Source organism: Crinia signifera, chromosome 6, assembly GCF_055691185.1.
Source record: "Crinia signifera chromosome 6, ASM5569118v1, whole genome shotgun sequence".
Taxonomy (NCBI): domain Eukaryota; kingdom Metazoa; phylum Chordata; class Amphibia; order Anura; family Myobatrachidae; genus Crinia; species Crinia signifera.
The window spans coordinates 197968104-197991200 of record NC_139222.1 but is presented as its reverse complement, the minus strand read 5'-3'; the positions used below and the strand labels follow the sequence as shown (position 1 = coordinate 197991200).

At 43.2% G+C, this 23097-nt stretch overlaps 1 protein-coding gene across 1 annotated transcript in view; it reads right to left on the bottom strand.

Annotated features, from left to right (window-relative positions):
- Positions 1-23097, bottom strand: part of SYNPO2L (synaptopodin 2 like) — a 55503-nt gene that overhangs the window by 8648 nt on the left and 23758 nt on the right. The window lies entirely within an intron of this gene.

Below are 23097 nucleotides of genomic sequence, written 5' to 3'. Positions count from 1 at the left end.
GAATTTTGCTGCTTTGCGAGTCAACCAGAATGAGGGCCAGTATATAATATATACTAGAATGAGGGCCAGTATATAATATATACTAGAATGAGGGCCAGTATATAATATATAAATATATATTTATTATTATTTTTAACAATAATAATAACAGAAGTTTGTTTTAACAAAAAACATTAGTAGATAGGTACTAGGTCATGACTCCAGGCACCTGAATGCTGCAGCTGCTGACTGCACCTCCATGGATAGTGGTAGGGCGATCCAGTGCCACAAAGCTCAATGCCTGCTGCCAGCCAGTCTCCACTGCTGGCGCCACTGAGGAAGAAGCTGAGACTGAGTGCAATGGCGCCGACTCACTCTCCGCTCCTGGATCTCACAGAAATTCCAGTGACTGTGAAATCCTGTGAGAGGCTGACAGCGACTCCAGCAGCATCTCGGAAGGTGGTGCTGGCAGCGACTGTGTAGTGGGAAATTCGGAGAAACCGCTGAATCATGCTGTGCTAGGTAATCAGTACCAGCAGCGTGCATGATTCAGGGGAGAGTGTTAGTGGCCCCTAATGTGTGGAGGCCCCGGCACGACCACCCCTGTTGCCCCCCTTTGGATTCGGCCACGATGACGTCTGAGCTATTACACATTGAGGTAGGTTGTTAACTTAACACATCCCATTTTAACCAATGATGATGCCCCCTTGATAAATGATTAGAGAATGATTGTCACTGGCTTTTGCAGCTGAAATGCTCAAATTGTCCTTCACTCTTTAATACAGGTCTATGGAGATTTTTTCACAGAGCTCTAGTAAAGTGTTTTGGATGTATTGAAGTGTCCTCGCTTTACCTGCACCATCTATACTAGGAAAACAAGCAGGTAAAAGTAGCGAGCCAAATGTTCAGTATAAGTAAAAGGCATACTGTATATGGGGACTGGATTGATTAATAAGGGATTATCGACTTCAGATGTTCTGCTGCTCTTCCCTTAAGATAGCAGGAAGTCCCATGTCTAGGTCCCCTGTAGTAAATACTGTCGATTTCCACTCCCACGGCTTCAGCTGCCTGGTGTAACAGCCAGTAATGCTTGGGACAAGTTTAAATGGAATTGACACGCAATGTATAACTATAAATACACTATATAAATAAATGTAAGATGTCAATTACAGCTGATTAGAGAGCTACTGCAATAAACAACAAGAGGTGGGAAAAGTTGGAGGTTATATGCTCGTACCATGCATATAGCACTAATTTATGCATGAAGATGGAATTGAAATCACTATCACTATTTTGATATACAAGTACTGTGCCTTGTCATAATGTACTGTACTTTAGATATATAAAAGTAAAAGTCTAGTATACTTTTATTTTCTTGAGATTATAAATACTATAATTAAGCTAATGCAAAGAAATGATTTTTTCACTGTGTCAATATTATGTGTGCAGACATGAAGCCAAACTGGAAATTGTACACGCAGTGTGTACTCATGTCAAAGTGTGGTAATCCAGTATGTGGACAAGTGGATCATGGCTCATTTTTGTGCAAGTGGTAGCGATTTGTCCAATTTCACATCTGAACGAACGAGACTGAAAAAAATGATGTCATGCATAATCTGATTAATGTATTTGAAAAATATTATATGGACATTTGTGGTCTGAGTTATGCTGAAAATTTCAGGCAGAGCCTCTCTAAAAAAACAATTTAGACTTTCCCCAAAGAAGACTGTTATTAGTGTCAAGTTGAAAACATTCGGTAACGGTGGATTGGTTTGTACTTTGTAACTTTGTACACAAATATGATTAAACCAAAGCATTGCCTACAGCATTTATACTGTAAGTCTGAAGCTGGTCTCGGGCACCACAACTGGGCCCAGTTTCAAGTTGAATGACTAACATTTATGCGCTAATGTTATCATTTCAGGGCATGCCTGTGTGGGTTCCAACAGAGCCCAAAGTAGCGCTAGCAGAGCATCATTGTGTTTAGCAGAGCATAGTACAATTTCCACACCAGAAATTCAGCGATCGTTAGATATATGTAAATAAACACATGTATGAAAGGAATTAATTGAATTTAGTGGGGCATATCTGGCCTAACACAAGCCTCCATTATCCACAAATAGTCCCAGTTCTAAAGGCAAGTATGTTGTTTTAGACCCTGAGGGGTAAATTTACTAAAGCATCTAAAAATTTAAATGAAAACAGATTCTGTCTCTCATTTCTCTATTGCATCCTAGAAAATGATAGACGGGATGTGATTGATTGCAATGGGCAATATCATCTCTTTTCATTTTTAGAAGTTTTAGTAATGTAGCCCTAAGATTGTGTCATTTGTGGGAGTGGCAACATTTACAATGTCTTATAGGAGGATCATATTAGTTGCATTAGTCAACCTAATTGAGCAGTCACAGGCAATCCAAAAAGATTGGTTTGGAAGTTAGGAATATTACAGGGGTGCCAGCATCAGCTGACAGGGAGAGATGGAGGGTCTGCACTAAGCAGCATGGCTCTTGTTCCGAGATAGTAGATGACTGTACTGCACAGTCTATTTCGACTTTCGGGGCCGCGCATTGGGATTGAATGGCGATTGGGTGCAGCCTAATATGATGTGATTTGTACTAACTTGCTATCAATTTCTATCTAGTCAAAATCGATAGCCACAGCTTTAGTCCCAGGTTTTGTTAGTTAGCGGAATAAGGGCTAGGTTCTTTAAGCTTCAAAAGTGATAAAATGGAGAGTGATAAATAGCCAGCCAATCAGCACCTACCTGCCATGTCACAGACTGTGTTTGAAAAATGTCAGACAGGAGCTAATTGGCTGGTTGTTTATCACTCTCCATTTTATCACTTTTGAAGCTTAGAGAATCTGGCCCTAAAAAGCACTAGATTTCGCAACCACCAAATAGGTCACAGAGATCAGGTGTTTTCACTTTTATTGGGATACATTTTGCATCAGGCTAAAATGTCACTAATTTCCTCACTTTTAATATGAGAACAGAACATGTCTGTTACATCTATTTCACTGTTATAGTACAATTATTTTTGGGACCGACCATACAGGAAGAGAGAACAGATGTTTAGTTTGTCATACATATCATATTGCTAAATATTTGTTTTAACACATAGGGGCAGATGCACTAAGCTTCAAAAAGTGATAAAGTGAAGAGTGATCAAAACCAGCCAATCAGCTCCTACCTGTCCTGTTACAGGCTGAGTTTGAAAAAAGACAGGTAAGAGCTGATTGGCTAGTTGTTTATCACTCTCCTCTTCTGGGTTATTGCCTGTATAATACCATAATGCTGTTATAGCAAAGGATTGAAACAACTAGTTGTGCATTAAAATCACCAGTTCACACATTGCACAGGCATACAGTATATTGCTTATTATTATTTCCTGCTAGAAGTCAGTATTCAGTTATGTTCTGGAACGCTTTACTTTACAGAAGTTGTCATCAATAAAAATAAGCAGGACTCAATCATACAGGACTTATATAAACATTTTACAGTATATGAATATTCAGCAGAGGAGCGATGGGTTCCGTGTCAAGATCGCAGTGGGGGCGTCCTCACTCTTGTAAAACAATACAATTTACTTTGTTTTATGTTATATAACCCACACTCCATACTTATCTTACAGTATAATCTAACCTTACAAAGCATTTTATAAAGTGCCATGAATATTACAGCCCAATGTCAGTATATAATACAGCCAAATGCCCCATAATTACAATGAATGCAATAAAACCCCTATCCTCAGTATACAATACAGACAAGTGCTTTCAGTATGCAATACAGCTTCAGTACACAGTATACAAGCCTTAACCCAACTATATATTGCAGCTCCCATCCAGCACACAGTACAGCTCCCATTCCCCAGCACAACAACCTGTCCCCATGTCCCAGTAGTGCTCACCCCTGCTTGGAACTTTAACTGAAATGGATGGGATTGCCAGGTGCGAGCAGTCAGGAGTAGCTAGTAACAGGCACTATTCCTGGTAATGATCCCTTTGGCTGCCTATCATTTCATGAACTGTGGAGGCCAATCAGAGCACACTGAGAAGCAGCCAGTGCACCAGTGACTATTAGATCCCCAAGCCTGCAGACCTGTACATTTTAGCAGCAGCCCCAAGCCAAGGGGACATATTTTCCAGGGAAGGTGATGGATTATTGGGACTCATATAAGTAACATGTGGTCAAAGCCAGGTCATAAATTCAATAATTGTGACCTCCAATAGCTACATTGCAATACTAGTATGCATGTAAACAAAATGTTTTTTGTATTTACGGAACCAATTATTATATGTTTTCATCTAGTCATACATAAAAATACTTTTGTCTAAAATCTTGTAATACTACATCAGATTTCATCATCAGTTATATAGAGTCATAATAGTCATAGTCATAATAAGAGTATCAGCACTATCGATGGTGATAGTACTGCTTGTACACAAATTTGATAGCCAATAAAGGAACAGATCATTAGCAGAATGGTTGGTGTACTGGTCCATATTACTGCTTCATATCACTGAGTTCACTTTCCACAATGGCTCTAACTGTTTGGAGTTTGTATATTCTTCTCATACTTGTGTGGGTTTCCTCCAGGTATTCCCAGGGCCGGCGCCACCACTAGGCAAATCTAGGCATTTGCCTAGGGCGCCAGCCACTGGAGGGCGGCACTTCGCCCCTCGCCTCTCGCATGGAGGCTGCAGGGGTGTCCGTGCCGGGTACCTGCGGCACTGTGTGATCTGGCGGCGGGGTCCCTGCAGTGATGCGCGCTATCCGGCAGCCAGGCGGCGGTGCGGGAAGCGCTGCTGGGTTTGAAAACATTCCGCATGCTGATTGGCTGAGATTCAGCCAATCAGCGTGCGGCGAGTTTTCAAACCCATCAGCGCTTCCCGCGCCGCCGCCTGGCTGCCGGATTGCGCACATCACTGCAGGGACCCCGCCGCCAGATCACAAAGCGCCGCAGGTACCCCCCCCGTAGGCACCGGGGCGCCCCACCCCCCCTCGCCTGGGGCGCTCCGGTGCCTTGCACCGGCCCTGGGTATTCCAGTTTGTTCCCTTAATATACGGCTAGGTTAATTGGCTCCAGACATAAATGAGTGTGATTGGGAATATTGAGTGGATTGTAAGCTCTGCTGGGGCAGGGACATATATGAATGACTAAATAGTCTCTGTAAAGTGCTGCAGAATCTAGATGTGCTATATAAATAGCTATTAATAATAATCACTGTGTATTATAAAAATACAGCAATAAACTGTGAACATATCTATGAACGACTGGCGTTTCAGCTTAAGTATGTGTTTTGGTACCTGTTTCCTAGCATGGTGCCACCACTTTTCATCTTAAGGCATCAGGTCTATCAGATCTGGTCGCATCGCATTGCATGCGACCAGATCGCATGCGATGCAATGCGATGTGATGATACCCGATTTTTAATTGTACAGCCACCCTGATGGGTAATTACTTTGTCAAATGCCCCCCCATTGTTAATGCCACCCCACAATCAACGTCAACCCAAAGCATGGGGAGCGCAGCGAGCCAGCGAGAGGCGCCGGTATGTGTCCTCTGACCTTTTCATACCCCCATAATCCACGTCGGCGTGGAGTTGATTCACATGTATTCCATGTCCCCTCGCGGGGCTCATTGCGCTCGCCACGCTTCGGGTTGGCGTTGATACTGGGCTGCGCTCGCCACACTATCTAAAATCAACTCCACGCCAACGTGGATAGTGGGGGTATGAAAAGGTCGGAGAACGCGTACCGCCGCCCCTCGCAGGCTCACTGCGCTCGCCACGCTTCGGGTTGGCGTTGATACTGGGGTGGCGTTAACAATGGGGGGGCATTTCCCATAGTAATTACCCATCAGGGTGGGTGTACAATGGGAAATTGGGTGTGTGGGTGCATTTAACATAGTAATCAGCCATCAGGGTGGCTGTACAATGGGAAATCGGGTGTAATCACGTCGCATCGCATCGCATGCCATTGTAATGGGCCCAATCAGAAAGTGGGAGATTCTGGGAGAGTTTTTGAATTTCTCTTAAGCGGCAATCATATACGCTGCAAAACCAGGTTGATTTTGCTATGTAATTGATTGCTGCTTTAAAAAAAATGGGAAAACTCTCCCAAAATCTCCCACTCTGATTCTCACACCCTATTACATTTGGCCCCAAATGCTCATTCCTGGTTTGTCTTTTCATGCAATTATCATTGTAGGACAGAAAAAATACCAACAGCTTTGCTAAGCAAAAAAATCAAACTAGTAATGAACATTTAATAGGGTGTGATTCTCACACCCTATTACATTTAGCCCTTGGTGTAAAGATTAGAACCAAAGTTTGTACAAAGCTAAATTGTGTGTCTAATTTGAAGCCATTAAATAAAGCTGATCTGTTGTCTTTTACACAGTGTTCTCCTTCACTGTTACATTAAGAAGATAAGCAAGATGATCATTTGACATTGCATGATTTTGTCAGACCTTAGCAACTAAAACACGAGAAAATATCAGTCAGTGGTGGATTGGTACTTTTGCCCTAAAAGTGCTTTGGGACTTGGCCTCTTGGGAAGTCCCCAGTTTACATCAGCCCGGGGGTGAGCCCCTTTAGCAGTGTTGTAGTGGGTGTATGGTGAGCTGCTACTGCGGAGGGGAACACTGATTGTCCCCTTTGCAGCATAGTTCAGACCCTTCCCCGGGAACATGATTGGCCAAGTGGTAGGAGCCAGTCACGTAGCCAGGGTTTATGAGAAAGTAAGAATATAGCGATTGGGCAGTCCTGAAAGGCAGATATCCAGTAGTGTGTGTAGGTGAGTGTGGAGTGGGTGTTTTGCTCTGGGTGATCATACTGTTGGGAATCTCTGGTGGGGGTATTTTAGAGATAATTCTCAGCCCCTTCCCTGGATCTGCTCCTGGCTGAGAGGCATTCAGTGCTCCCCTGTGAAGCACTCTGTGCAGCTTTATAGAGAAGCAAATAGTACCTAATTTAGTGACCGTAAATTAGATCACGCCCCCCAAACAATACCTGGGAGTGTCACCGCTCTCTTTGGCCTTGGGCATGCCCAGCATTCTGGGAGATGCTGGGCTACCCCCGGAGACTCTGCACTGGTGGCTCCTTCTCAGTAGCAAAGCCAGATCCTACTGGATAATGTCACACTCTAGCACCCGGCTCCCGGTCACTGATAAGGAGCCACCATTTTTGTGTCATCCCCTAGAAAGGTGACACCCGGGTAGTCAAGTGACATCACTTCCAGGTCATCCCTTCAATACTTTTACGTTTCAATAAGTATTTCTCCCTTTCTCTAATTCCTACATATATTGCCTAATTCTAAGTTTAGACTGCAGTGCCAGGCTTAAGGTTAGGCACTATGGTGAGGTTAGGGTTAAGCACAAGGTGGATGGTTAGGGATTAGGGTTATGGATAAGGGGACAAGACTCACTGGGATGCCGTTCCAGGTTGTCTGTCAGTGATGCTGCACACGTGACTGCTGAGACCTAATAGCCATTGCGGAAGACATCACTTTCGTCGGATCAGATAAGTGACTGCTGGGCTGATAGGGACAGATTGTTGTCATTCTATCATGTCAACATTAAGCAATGTCAACATTGTATGTTACACCCTAAGTAGAGAGTTGTTAATCTTACAACAGTTTTATATTAATGAAAACCCTGGATTATGCAATTTAAATCTGCACCATCGCCGTTTGTAAATTATATTAGTGAATGTAAAAATATATCCAGCATGTTATCCAATTCTTTCAATGTTTATTTGTACATAGTTTGTACACTTCTGAAACATTGTATATAATTATAATAATTAATCATAATAATAATTATATAATTAAGAATTATTTTCATCACAAAAAGTGATAAGGTGGAGAATAATAAACAGCCAGCCAATCAGATCCTACCTGACATTTTTCAAACCCAGCCTGTAACATGGCAGGTAGGAGCTGATTGGCTGGATGCTTATCATTCTACCTGTTATCACTTTTTGAAGCTTGATACATCTGGCCCATAGTCCCTTTTACTTTAGTACATACTTTACACTTGCTTTTTATGCCTACCTTATGGTGACTCAGTATTATTTTAACAAGTTGAGCTCAGCAGTATAATAAAACATAGGCTGACATTATTCAGAACTCACGCACTTCTTTTCCAGTAAATCAGTACTATATATATATATAATATTGCATCTATTAAAATACGCAACTATTTTATTGATGTATTTTAGCTAGGTAAAATAATAAAACATCAAAGCAATATGAATAATAAATTAGTTAACACATTTATAGAAAAAATAGATTTTAAGTTTTTAAATCATAGAAAGCAAAAGTATGTTAGAATATACATCTTTAGATAAGATCTAGATCAGATAACAATCTGAAGACCACTGGAATCTAGGAACATACTTACTGCATGGACAAAGACTTGAGAGTCAGAATACCGATGACTTATCTTTCATGAAGTATTATGTTCTAGGGTGTCATGACTGAAGACTGAACTCTCGCTCAATGAAACACCTCCCAGAATGTGCGCTGACTACTGGACTCCTGGCTGGGATTCTGGTTTGAGATCACTTCAGCTGTATGAGAGGTGACGTTCATATTTATAAAAGCTGGGACGTTGTGTCCAAAATCATGGAGAAGCCTCTAATCTTTCAGCTGTCCCTTTGTAATACTCCTATTTGTGTTATCTACACATTGTTTTAGAATTCTATGAACACATACATGACGGTAACAATGAGGACTATCAAAACTGTTGATTTTTATGTACCTTGTGTAAACCCTCAGTAAATCCTGTGCAAGCTACAGTAATATGTGTGAGAAAGAGATGTAGTTTGACTCTCTGCCAGCAGATGGCAGTGTTTCGGAGACTCACGGACACTAGGCATATATATATATATATCTATATATCTATAGATATATAGATATATATATATATATATATATATATATATATATATATATATATATATATATATATATATATATAATACATATAGATGATCTCAAGACTCCCAAATCACCCACACAAGGATACCATTTGTATTCAACTTTTTTGTCAGGGTGAAAAATGAAAAAAGAGCCAATTTTATCTTCCGGAAAAAAGTCACTCAAAGTCAGACGTTAGAATGTCCAACTTTTTACCAGAACATCACCAATGTAATGGTGTGTGTTTTTTTATGCTGAAATTTAACATTTTATCTGACTTCTGATGTTATTTTTAGAACAGAAAGCATCTGATTTTTTTTTTAGTCCAACCAGAATGCGATGTATAATATAACAGTTGCAGGCCAGCAAGTAACGGTTGGAGTGTTAGCAAGTCTCACAGATTTCTTACATAGAACAGCTCTATAAAGACGTAATTTGTTTTTTGATGAGTTTTTTGAATGTTGTATTTTGAAATGTACAAAATCTATATTTATAAGTACATAATTTGAAACATTTACTGCATGTTTGTAACAATAAATATTGTACAAATTATTTCTAACCTTAAAAATGATAAATATATATGTCTGTCAAAATAGTTAATGTACTGTTCATGTCATTTTTTTTTTTTTAATTCACCATTAACTGCATCTTATACACATTGGCTGATTAAAATGTTATACAGCATGCCTATATTCTGCATCCAATTGTGACTTTTTCTGCATAAAAAATGTACTGCTACAGTCTTTACCAGCCAAACAGGGTAAAATTGTTTGGTACATGAGCTATTTTGACCGAAATACGTATATTTAGCATTTTGCAAGGTTAGAAACAATTTTTACATTGTTTGTTACAAATGTGTTGTAATTTTGTACATGTAAGGGATTTTTAAACTTTGACAATTAGAATTCACCCTAACAAACCAGGTCTAAGTATGTCTGACTTTATAGAGCTGTTTTAGGTCCAACTTTCAAACTTGGATCCCATTAAATCAGCCAAGTTGTATGTTTAACATGTTGAAAACATCTGGATCCAATTTTTTATCGGCAGCTCGTATTCGAAGCCTGGTACCTCATATATTGAAGAAACACCACAAGTGCATTGCCCCTGAAATACCTTTAATTTGTCCCAATGTCATTATTTTTAATATTGGGAGGTACAGTAAGTTAGAGAGAAATAATGGTATGTTCAATGGGGACAGGGACAGGTGACTGTATAACTTTGCACAATACTGTACATTGGAGCTCAATAAACAATAATAATCAAATTGTACAGGAGGGGTTAATAGTTGCTGCTTGTAGAGATTAGAGATGTGCAGGTTCTGATTTACTCTGATTTACTCTGATTTCAAAGCAGGATATTATTGGCTATCAAGTGTCAACAACTTTACTCTGATTTACTCTGATTTCAAAGCAGGATCTTATTGGCTATCAACTGTCAACAACTGTCATGTGATTTGGGATAGCCAATAAGATCCTGCTTTGAAATCAGAGTAAATCAGAGTAAATCAGAACCTGCACATCTCTAGTAGAAATTCAGCTATTGATGATAGCATTGCTATTACTGTTTCTTTAGATGTTAGCATTACAGATACCTAAACTCCGTAATTAGGAAGCTGTGCAGTAGAGAGTTTTATTAACATCAAAAAGTTACTATTAGCGACAAATAAAAAGAATATTGTACTAATATATTATGTAAATAAATGTAAAAGTAATACTGAATCGTCCGCTAAGATGCATCTCCTCTCTACTGCCTATTCCAGTGGTTTCAGATTTATTTTCAGGGCATCGCAAGGTCAAATGTCTTTTATAAAATTCAGCTTTGTGGCGAGGGACAGAATTTACTTCTGTTTGTCCACATATTTTATGATTGGAAGTCACCAGCTATTTTTTTTTTTTTTGCCTATTACATTGACCATGAAGAATTTTAATTGGTCCTGGATCACCAAACCAAGGCAGCCCTGCAAATTCCCTGAGGCACCACCGGGGTCCCCCGGTACCAAATTTGGGAAACACTGGTCTATTCATTGGGCTCTTTAATTATGTTTTTCATACTATAATTCTATGGCACAAAAAAAATATTCACAATTCCTAACAAGTTATTATAATTATTGCATAAATACTGATATGGCGCTTACAGATGGTTGGTGTCCTTGAGCAATGTCCTATGTATCTGTTAGTCCTCCAAAAAGTGGTGACACTCCTGTCTTATTAGGTGGCAACTATTTTTTGATAATGTACTGATAAAGAGTGAGAACAGTCCCCTCTAGTGTAGTAGTTAAGTTTGTTTGGGAGGAATATATATTGTCCATACCGGATAGCAGAGATATTATAGCATCAAACGGGTTCCTTTATCATCCCTCTGGGGGTCAGGAGTCTTGCTTATTTCAGTCACTAGTCAGGTATCTTCTGGTTTAAAGTCAGGTCAGGTTCGTCTCAGAGGCCAACACTCTCATAGTAGGCCACACCGCAGGCCACAATGCCCCACTCTGCTGCTGCTGTCAGGCGCACCCCCGAACCCACTGTTGTTTGCTCCTGGCCACCGCCCATGTAAGTAAGGAGGCCGGTGTGGACGACGACACACCTGCTAACTAGGGATGCAAATCCCGGGAATCCCAGGATTGAGCATTTTTCAATCCTGTGTTACCTGGGATTGGAAAAATGCCTTGGGATTGGTGTAGGCTGGTGACTGAAATAAGCAGACCTCCTGACCCCCAGAGGGATAAGGAACCTGTTTGGTGCAATAATATCTCCACTATCCGGTACCAAGCAATATATATTCCTCCCAATAAATATATATATATATAGAAGTAGAGGTGTAGGCCTGGCACTCCTCCAGCAGTACAAGTAACCCAGGTGCCTTCAGGAACAGAAGTACAGGATAGTGAAGAAACAACAGCGGCACTCTGGGGATTTTTAGAAAAAATATATTTTCAGCAAAAAACGCTTCCAACGTTTCGGGGTATGTGACACCCCTTTGTCATTGCACGTATAACCTTGACAAAAGGGTGTCACATACCCCGAAACGTTGGAAGCGTTTTTTGCTGAAAATATATTTTTTCTAAAAATCCCCAGAGTGCCGCTGTTGTTTCTTCACTATCCTATATATATATATATATATATATATATATATATATATATATATATATATATATATATATATATATATATATAAGTTCTCCTCACCTCTATGGGGTGAAGTACCTCCAGTGCCCACTAGAGCCACTCGACAGACCAAATTTACTCCTTTGTGTGCTAAGAGATGTCATAACAGAAAGTGAAAGCAATTTTTGCAGGGGCACTGATATGTTTCATACTTGCTGGAAGAGAGGGAGCTATCAAGACAGAGAATGGAGGTATGAGCCGGTGTCATCCCATTAGATAAATAATTTCCTTTTTGCTATACAACAAATCAATACATATGATCTACTTCTTTACTACCTCATCGAGTCATATTTTTCTCCCTTGTAATAAAGTATTTAAGCATTAGTGTGCAGATGCTGTGACTAGAATTATTGCTTCACCAAAGCCTGGAATATCAGACAGCTGAAAGCAGCTGAATATCCGTTTGTAGGCACTGATCTCATGCAGAAGACCTCTCTTGCATGCAGGTCAGAAAATAGCTTACATACAACTGCGAGCAATTTGGGGAAAGGGTAAACTGTGTTAAACAGGTTCTCCTCTTAGCCTTTAGACAGGATGAGCCATAATGGTGTAATGTAACAGTACAAGTAGTCAATCCTAACAGGCTGCAGTCATTAGAAAGACATTAACAGCACACAAGTAGCCTACATTGTATACTGATCATTTGGGCTATGTTAAACAGCTGTGTCACTTAATACATCCTTTTCTGTTATGGTGTCAATTTTACCAGCAGATATCATACAGTATACACTTTCCCCTGAGGAATTCAACCAGCCTCCCAAATAACAATCTGGCCTTCCAAAATAACTGATCCTGCCTCCAAATTACGCGCAAATAATGCACCGTTCAGCCGACAAAATGTAATCAAATTACTTATCTTTATACTGGAGTTCAGATATTGTATGTCACATCAATAGAATGTGTTCAGTTACCCAAAAGGTTTATGGAGGGCACTAGGGGGGCGCTTCAGACGTGATCGGTCATGTCTGAATTGGCAAACCCCTGGAGTGAATGCCTTTGGTGTGTTATATACTCGCGGAAGTGTAAGCATGCTAGTGCGAGGATTCGCTCAGCAGCGGGTCATACTTTCAGTGGGCGGTGTTTACCTGCTGGCAAGGCAGCGAAAGTACGCTGCCTAGCGAGCAGGGTTTGAATCGGATCCTACAGATGGAGCGTCCCTTGTTCAGACAGGGGCTGACAAAACTTTTGCCAGCCCCTGTCAGCCGCCAGCTTCCCGCAGTTTGAACACACCCCACCCAAATCTAACTTTCTCTGCACATGTTACATCAGCCCCACCTGCAGTGCACATGGTTATGCCCATTTTGAGAACAAATTTGCCCTGTGATCAGGTCTGAATAAGGCCCAAAGTACACAGTTCATGTAGTGCACCACATACCCCATGTGAGTGTACGCCACATGACACCAAATTCGGAAAGCCATTTGGGATGCGTGATGTACTGTACTACATAAAAATCTCTGACTCTAACAGAATTTCAGTTTGGTTATGATATAAATGATCTACAGTGTCTAGTTTGCAGGTCAAAAGGTTGACACCAAATGGTCAACCTTAACACGGTCCACATAGACAAGCAAAGGTTGGTGTGATCATGGTTGACACAAAAAAAGGTTTTTCATATTTTTTGTGCCAATTTGTAGATTTCACCCCAAATTAATGTACAATGCTAATGTGAAGTCTGCCACGATGATATCATCACTCTCTCCCACAATATAGGCAACACTCAGTCCAGGTTTAAGAATATCCATGATAGTGGAGTCCAGATAGTTAAATTAAAGTGGCTTCAGTGCAAAAAAGTGACCTGTGCCCAAACAATGATATCCTTAAAACCTGGACTGTAATGTCAGAAGTTTGAGAAACTCTGCACTAAGGAAAAGATTAAGTAGCATATGTGTGGCAAGAAAATGTCTGCCACTCTCCAATACACTGATATCTACTTATAGTAATACCATGTTCTCATTGCCGCCCTGGCAATTTTTGCCAGGGCACAGATCATCTCAGCTCACAGACCCCCTTCACACTGCACCTTGAACCCGGGAAATTCCCAGATCTAGCCAGTTCGGGTCTGCCCTGCCAACAAGTAAGAGCAGCTTTGATTGACTGTTTAAAGAGCAGCTTTGATTGACTGTTCAAAGGGAAGCTTTTATTGGGTGGTTAAGATGATGTAATTTAAAGGGGACTTTTTTTCCCCCAGCACAAAAAGGTGGGTGGGGAATGCACACTGCATTGCTTTAATCATGGCTGACGAGCTACTGCTGAGTAGCCTGGAGTGGATTTTTATATGTTGTAGAATCCTTGACAGGGCCAGTCACCTGCTTTATTTCCTCCTCCCCTCTCACAGCCAGTGGGCAAGGATTATCTAAACTAAAAATGCAGTAAAAACCCCGTTATAGGGGTTTTTACCGCATTGTGGGATGCTCTAAAGTCCCCACGCCGGGTTACCGCGATGGGGGGCATCGCCAGCAAAGCTGGCGATGCCTCATAGAAGCCTATGAGCTTCTACCGCGACCCACCGCTGCCCTGAACGGACCCCCGCCTCCCCACACCGACCCCCGCCGACTCCCCCCTAACCTGTGACCTCCTCCTCCCTGCACTGGAAATCCTCTTCCGGGTGCAGGGAGGAGGAGGAGAGGCCGCCCGCCCACAGCAGCACAGTGTAAGCTGGGTAAGGAAGGGAGGAGGAGCTGCCGGGACCTGCTGCATATTGCTGGCTCACCGCAAAGGACAGCTCTTAATGCAAGAGCTGTCCTTTGACATAATTATTGCATATGTTAGAGCATATGCGATAATTATGTCAGCGTTAGCTGGCAATGTGCGGCAGACGGGGGGGGGGTGCAGATATTAGAGAATCCCGCCCAGTTTCAGAAGTACCTCCTCATCCCTTCAGTGCGCCATGTCTTATCTCCTCTCTGTAGCATTAAATGGACTTTACCTGTGACGTGATCTCTTCCCCCAATCAGCTTGCTTTTTCAAGTCCTGTGTGAAAAACCCAGGTCACGTCTGTTCACACTGGCGGACACCCATGTAATTCCCAATAATAACACTGCAATTCCTGGGACATTACACTCGGGAATTGCACTTACACCCATTCACACTGAGACACAACACAGGAAATTACTGCTTGCCCTGGCAAAATCCCGGGTTTTTGCGTCAGTGAGAATGGGGTATAAGTGGCTTGGTGATCGAGGATCTCTGAAGAATACAATTGTTTTGTTCCTAAGGAAGTGTGCTGATTTACAGGAGATGTATGGTCAATTACAAAGCATATCTTCTGCATTACAGGTCATATCTGCTGTATTACAGGACATATGTGCTGCATTATCGGTAGTGTGTGCTGTATTCAGGGCCGGCGCCACCACTAGGCAGCTCTAGGCATTTGTCTAGGGCGCCGGCCACTGGAGGGCGGCAGTTTGGAGCTGGTCCCCCCGCCGCAGCATCATCCGACACCCCCTGGCAACCCCCCCCCCTGGAATGATGCTGCGGCCCTCCGCCGCAATACCTGCAACCCCCCCGTGTGGAGCGGCACCCCTTCCCCCCTGGGGGAGCAGTGAGCACCGGAGCAGCCCACCCCCCCCCCCATCCTGGAACAACGCTGCGGCCTGCCACCGCAATACCCGCAATCCCCCGTGCGGAGTGGCACCCCCTCCATGTGGAACGGCACCCCTCCCCCCCCGGGGGAGCGAAGGAGCGGGCGAGCACCGGAGCAATTTACTGTGTCTAGTGGCTGCTTCCTGTTTGTGCTGCCGCCTGACCCAGCCCAGCGCAGCAGAAGCCGACAGCCTGCCTGTGTACAGGTGGAAACAACAGACTCAGGATATTTATAATGCTGCCCTTCCAGACACAATCCCACAATTAACCCTACAAAGATACACAACACATCTCAACTGACATTTTTTTTGGGGGGGGGGGGGTGGGGGGGTGTCGAGCACACAATTTGCCTAGGGTGCAAAGAAACCTTGCACCGGCCCTGGCTGTATTACAGGGCACCTGTGACAACCCACATGATCGCATGGCAACCTTATGCTATGGTGAGGGATTGTGGGTAGCTCAGCAGCTTGGGATAAATTATTTATTATGTATGTTGTTACATAATTATTAATATGTAACAACATAAATGTACCTCCAAATGCAAATACTTTTAGAGTTCTTTCACAAATCATTTATATTGATGATTTATGCGCACAATGATGACAATACTTATTTATATGATCAATTATTGATATAAAACTAATTTGTATCCTCGTAAGAACATAAGTTTTTTGTTCCACCACAAACACAATACATGATATAGTGAATTATAGTTATATTAGGAGTAATCTGGAATGTACCTTTCTGAAAATAGCAAGGAACCAGTACTATCCCTTTCTATGATCCATTCATAGAGTACTTATTTCTCGCTCTGGCATCCAAAGAATGGAATGCAGAAGCCCCTTTTAGGCATCAGTATTATTACTTCCTATTTCTGTTATATTACTGTACTCTGTATTATTGTATTACAGGTTGAGTATCCCTTATCCAAATATCCGTTATCCAAATGATTCCAAAGTCCATAGTTTCCAGAATATATATTCCAAAATCCGTAAAAATCCCTTATTCAAAATGCTCGTAGTCCCGAGCATTTCGGATAAGGGACACTCAACCTGTACATAAATACAGGAAAAAAATTACATAAACATTTCCTTTCAAAATATAGGTTTAGGACATGCAAGGTGCCCAGCTCATAAATTAGTTTGATTTCATTGTTGGCTAATCTATTTGCCATATACCTTTGACGCCAATGCTCCTTCACCCATTTTAAACCACAGAATTTTCTAATACCTGCTGTTTGGCTGTGGTGACAGTTATTAAAATGGTCTGACAGAGTGTGTGTGGTCAGTCCTTCCTTAATATTCTGCTCACCCATTCTTATCTTAAGTGGACTGCAGGTGCGGTCAGGGGCGGATTAACAATGGGCCTGACGGAGCTGTAGCTCCAGGCCCACGCTCCAAATAAGCCTGTCGGGATCCCGACAGTCATGATCCCGACTGGCCAGACTCAGACAGCATGGCGAGCGCAACAAAGCCCCTTGCAGGCACGGTGGCTCGCCACCTGTTCTATTCTCACTCTATGGGGGTCTTGGACCCCCACAAGGAAGAATAGCCGGGGGCCGTCGGGAACCCGTCTGTCTGTGTTTTAACAGTCAGGATCCCAACGTTGGGTAAATGACTGTCGGGATCCCGTCCGGCACCCGGAAAATCTGTATTGTGTGGTAGTCACAAGAATGCTGTCTGCACTATATAACCATAACAAGTACTGGCCAAATCATTTAGCAAAACAGTATAATATCTGATACAGTATATCTTAATTGCAATACATTTTATATGTAGCATTCATGGGTATTTATTTTTGTTTCATATTTTGAACCTGTCTTAAATAGGTGATGTTACACTTACTTTGGGTGTGGTATGGGGCTCCGACAGTGGGGATCCCGTCAGTCAGTATCCCGATGTAGGGCTCCCGACTGCCGGTGCTCTGACAGAGAGGCGAGCGCAAAGTAGCCCCTTGTTGGCTCACTGCGCTCGCCGCGGTGCGGGACCGGTGGCCGGAAACGCTCACCACAGGTTCTATTCTCCCTCTATGGGGGTCGTGGACCCCCACAAGGGAGAATAGCCCCTGTGAATCAGGATCCCCCTGTTGGAGCATCGGCAGTCGGGATCCCGATGTCGGGATACTAACTGTCTTGATCCCCACTGTCGGAGCGTCATCCGGCACCCCTTACTTTTATCACTAGTATTGTGTGTTTAAACATTTCTGGGTTTTTCATTTGGAATTCAGAAGCATTGGGAATTGGAACCTATTCTTTGGGCTATGGGAATACCCACATCATGGGAGGGATTAGCAAGCTTTTGGATGCAGGTGACTATGTGATTTATTTATTTTCTTACACTGTCTTGAAAAATAAATACTTATGTGTTTTAGGTGACAGTGGGTAAAGTCCCAGTAAGGACCATACAATGTGCAGAAGCTGTGCAGGACATACCCAGAAGACAATCCGAATAGACAAATGGCAGAGGATGGGGACAAATAATATGGGTAATGTATAAGAGAAGGCCAGCATTAGAAGAAAGCAGGAAGCGGTGTGGGGAGGGGGGGGGGGGGTGAGGGACAGTGATAATGAATGAGGGGAGCAGGAAATAGAGGACTGATTTCAGGAGCGCCCAAAACAGCAGGCAGCAATGGAAAAATATCTGTGGACAAGGTAGAAATGATGATGATGACGATGACAATGTTTGTGTGGTAGCCATTATTAATGGTGTGATATGTGTTATTATGTTATTAATGGTCTATCAAGGGGCCAAGGGTAAAATTTTCCATTGGAAGCTAAACAGTCTTTACCTTCACTACTGTGGGTCATAGGAAATGTTATAACAATAGGTTTGCAGTACATTTTAACACTGCTCAAAAGGCATAATTATCCTTGGCCAACAGATGAAAGAAAATGAGCAACTAACTGTACTTCTGCTTCCGCCATCAGTTACATGCTTAACATTATATCAAAGTACATGAATTAGTGTCTTAGTTTACAAATGAGGAGTAGTGTGCCTTGCCAGGAGTGTAAGAGAAGTGTCAGACGGTGCACTTCATGTGAAGCACTGCACCACCTCCCGCCTGGCTTGCAGCATGGATCAGCATAACACTGGAGGTGACGCTGCAGGGAGACACTATCCACCAGATAAGAGGATGGGTATTACATAAGAAAGTCTGCATGCAAGCCACTACCAGGAACTCTCCCATGTAAATCTTAGTAGGTGGACTCTTTCTTGTGTGTAGCACTGGGGAAATCTACGTAGCATGAGAACTAACTGGAAGGTAGTCAAGGATAGCCGCCTACAGTATACGAGGCTCCAGGACTTTTGGAAACTTTGTTCTTTATTTGCAACATGTGTTCCTATATTGGTATGCTCCATCAACTCTATGTCTCACCAGATGGAGTACGTTTATGTGACCACTACAGAACTATGCAGCCTACTTATGTGTTCAACATCAACAGACAACAGCTATAAAGTGGGTGGAGTTATAATGATATATTAAACCCACAATAGTGTGTTCTGAATTGCGCCGTGCGGCTTCCTGTGTGGGTCAGACTGGCCACAGCAGAATCGATACTAGTGCCATGTTTCTCTACGTAGATGATTGCAGCTGAAGGCAAAAACACTCCACGCAAATGGCTGTGACACAAGGGCGTCTTGCTGTCACTCCCCGTTACCTCCCCCAAATGGTCCCTTCCTCCACTTACAGCTTCTCCAGTACGAGGCCCGGGTGATACGTTTTCTTGTTTTAACCCCGTGAATGCCTACTATGGCTTGTAGAGGATACGATCTACACCGGAGGCCCTGGTGAGTATAATTTCCTTCTGCAGGTACCCAATGGGATTCTACTGGAGAAGAGGATAGGCCAATGTTGGAATATATAGGTGAGTATGTTTGAATGATTGTAGTATGAATTAAAGTTTTTTTTTCTCTTGTGTCTGTGTTTTTTTTCACTATTGGTTTTGTTGTAAAACTACAAGTACCAGTGGGCCCTATAATGCCCCTCACGCTGGGGATTGTGGTTCTCCAAGTCCCTGCATGTGGGGTAGGCTTGCTGTGACTTGTACTTCCACGACAAAACCCAATATTTCATCATCTTAATTTTACACAAAACATCAGCCCGGTCCCCACCGCCCTGGGGTTATGGGGACAGCTTCAGGCTAGAGGGGGAACTCTTTATTGGAGGGATCCCCACTCCCCAAGGGTCCCAACATGGATTGAGAGGTTTAATGCTTTGGCCGGGGGAACCGGTGACATTACCCTGCTGTCTGTTTGGGCCCGCTGCTGCTTGTCAAAATACGCGGGACCTCTATTTTGTCTCCCCATATTTTGGGAACCAGAACAGGCCCATTAGTGCGGTGCTGGTTTTAGAAATATGGGGGTACCCCATTTTTTTGTCCCCCTGAATTTTGAAAACCAGGACCAGTTCAATGAGCTTGGAGCTGGTTATAGCCGTGGGGGACCCCACACCATTTTTTTTAAATGATTTATTTATTCTTTTTTTTTTTTTTTGCACAGTGCAACATCAAATGGATACGAAACTGTATGTACGGGTACAAATGGCTACCACAGAGGAAAATACAAATGAAAAGAATACATCAGCTTTGTAAATTTGTCGTATTCTCCATTCGTATTTTTGGATCGTATACGGCCGATCCCGTTCGTACCCGTTCATACAGGGATCAACCATATACGGCCAGTTTAGTAAATTTACCCCAAAGAATCTAAAAAGATTTGTACAGCTCTTGCTAGTCAAACTTATATCCCTTTAAATGATACACAATATATTTAGACTTAATCATGAAGGTATAACACACCGACAGTCAGGATTCCAACAGTCATTTGCCCGACGTCGGAATCCCGATTGCCGGGACTCAGACAGTGGGGTGAGTGCAACAAAGCCCCTGGTGGGCTCGTTGCGCTCGCCGCGCCCGCCATCTATTCTATTCTCCCTCTATGGGGGTTGTAAACCCCCATAGAGGGAGAATAGCCGCTGCCCATCTGTCAGGGTTTAAGCAGTCGGGATTCCGATGTCGATGTAATGACTCTCGGAATCCCGACTGCTGGTCAGTCATCCGTCACCCAATCATGAATACTGTTTGATGTTAGAATTCTACCATATAAAACGGCAAATATTATTGTTCACTAATTTTAATTAACATAGGAGTCACATAGGAGTGGGAAATCAATTGCATTTTACTATTTCCATTATCTCCAATAAATCAACCCAGATAGTGGAAGGAACTAACACACTTTCTCTCACCTTCCTAGACAAGGTAGCAGTCCCTAGCAATATGCATTTATTTGAATGGCAATAGGCCTGATTTAAAGCAAGGAATGAAAGTCACTTTGGGAACAAACCATGGGCCTCAGGTTTACTCGGTCCCCTGTGAATTTGCTGCGGGGACCAATATTTTGGGTCTGCGCATGTGTATTGGCAAATATACGCAGATGTGCGAACGCCTTCAGCAACTATCACAGTCACAGTGGAGCGGATAGTGGGTGGGCAGGGGGCTGTCACATGGGTGTGCCCAGAAAAACGCTGAAAAAAATGGTCGGTGCCATCATATGCCCGCCTGCAAATAAATGAGTTAGCGTATACTCCATTCGCATGCTGGCACGGACATTCGTGCATGGGATGGGCATTTGCTGGCGGGCGGTGTTTACTTGCTTGCCAAGCAGCGAAAGAACGCTGCTTAGCGAGCGGGTCTGAATCAGGCCCCATGTTGCTGTGCAAAGGGAGCAAATATATTTATAGTTTTTCTCTGCAGGGCAAATACTGGCTACTTCTGCATGTAGCCCACAAATGTTAGATAGCTTTTTTTTTACACTGCAATTTAGATTTCAGTTTGTACACCCCACACCCAAATCTAATCTCACTGCACATGTTACATCTGCCCCACCTGCAGTGCTGCATGGTTTTGTCCAGTTGCTTGTTTTGTAACTTCACTTACAAACATGAATCAGGCCCAAAAGATCATCCAATGGACACTTGGCCTTAATCAGGGCCGGTGCTAGGGAGTTCGGCGCCCTCCTGCAAACTATAAATTTGCACCCTCCGATACTTTACAAAGGGAAAGTGCACACCAGGGGCGCACGCTGAAAAAAGGAAGTAGTCTCACAAGAAATAAACGTAGACACACAATAGTATCCCCATTACAAGTTACACCACACGGTAGCACAATCTTATTCACATTACACAACACGTAGTGCCCCTGATTCTGATGACACCGCAGTGCAGCATGGTTTTGTCCATTAGAAAGAGAATTTGCTTTTGCAAATGAACCAGAATCAGGCCCAATGTCCGCAGGAGCAGCACTGCTTACAAACCATGCCCCTAGTAGCATCAGTGTCACTAACACATATTGTCTGCAGTAGCAGCACCGTTTAAACGCATAATGCCCATAGTAGCAGTACCGTTTACATGCTTAATATCCCAAGTAGCAGCGCCATTTACACACTTAATGCCCTCAGTAGCAGTGCCATTTACACACATATTGGTCCTTGTATCAGTGCCGTTTGCATGCATAATTTCCTCAGTAGCAGCGAAGTTTACATACATAATGCTCATAAAAGCAGCACCATTTGCACACATAATTCCCTCAGTATCAGTACAATATACACGCACAATGCCCATATCAGCCGCTCCATTTACACCCATTATGTCAATAGTAGCAGCACTGCTTACACGCATAATGAGGGTAATTCTAGTTGAATCTCTCCACTGCGTGTTCCCACTGGGGTGCGATTTTTAGAGACTGCGTACGCATATTAGTATTTATGTGCATGTGCAGCCTCTGTGAGCGAGCGGGCACGGCAAATTGATTATTCGCTGGCCACTCACACACATGGGGGGGCGGCAGGCCATCGTCGTGCCTATGGGAACGCCCTGCATTTCATGGGCGTTCCCATGGAAATTCACCTGTAACGCGGGTGCGGGCAGCTGATGTCAGCCGCCCACCCACTTCCCGAACAGGGCGCTCGCAGACGTAAGACACCAGAGAGGTGTCTTACATCTGCAAGCACCTGCAAAATTATTCGATGGTCAGCGACCATCAAAAGATTTTGCTCCCACACACACAAGGTTGCGAATGGATGTTTATTCAAAGCATCCATTCGCATGCCGGCAGGGAAATTTGGCGTGCGAGGACGGTCAGACGTTCGTGCGGGTTCCGGGCAGGGCTTAGAGGATCCACAAAGCCCAGAATCAGGCCCAATGTTCCCAATAGCTGCACCACTTCTACAAATAATGCCCCCCACCCCCCCACCCACACACACACACACACAACACACACTCATTCTCTCACTGATTGTCCCCACTTACTTAATAAAGCTCCTTGGCTGCCAGTTTGACACAGGAAACGCTCTCCAGCGTAGCTCCGCACATTTTCCGGATTAGCCACGCCCCCTATGTCCCGTAAAGCTCCGCCCTTTTTCGGGACCAGCGGCGCTGACTTTAATGCTTTT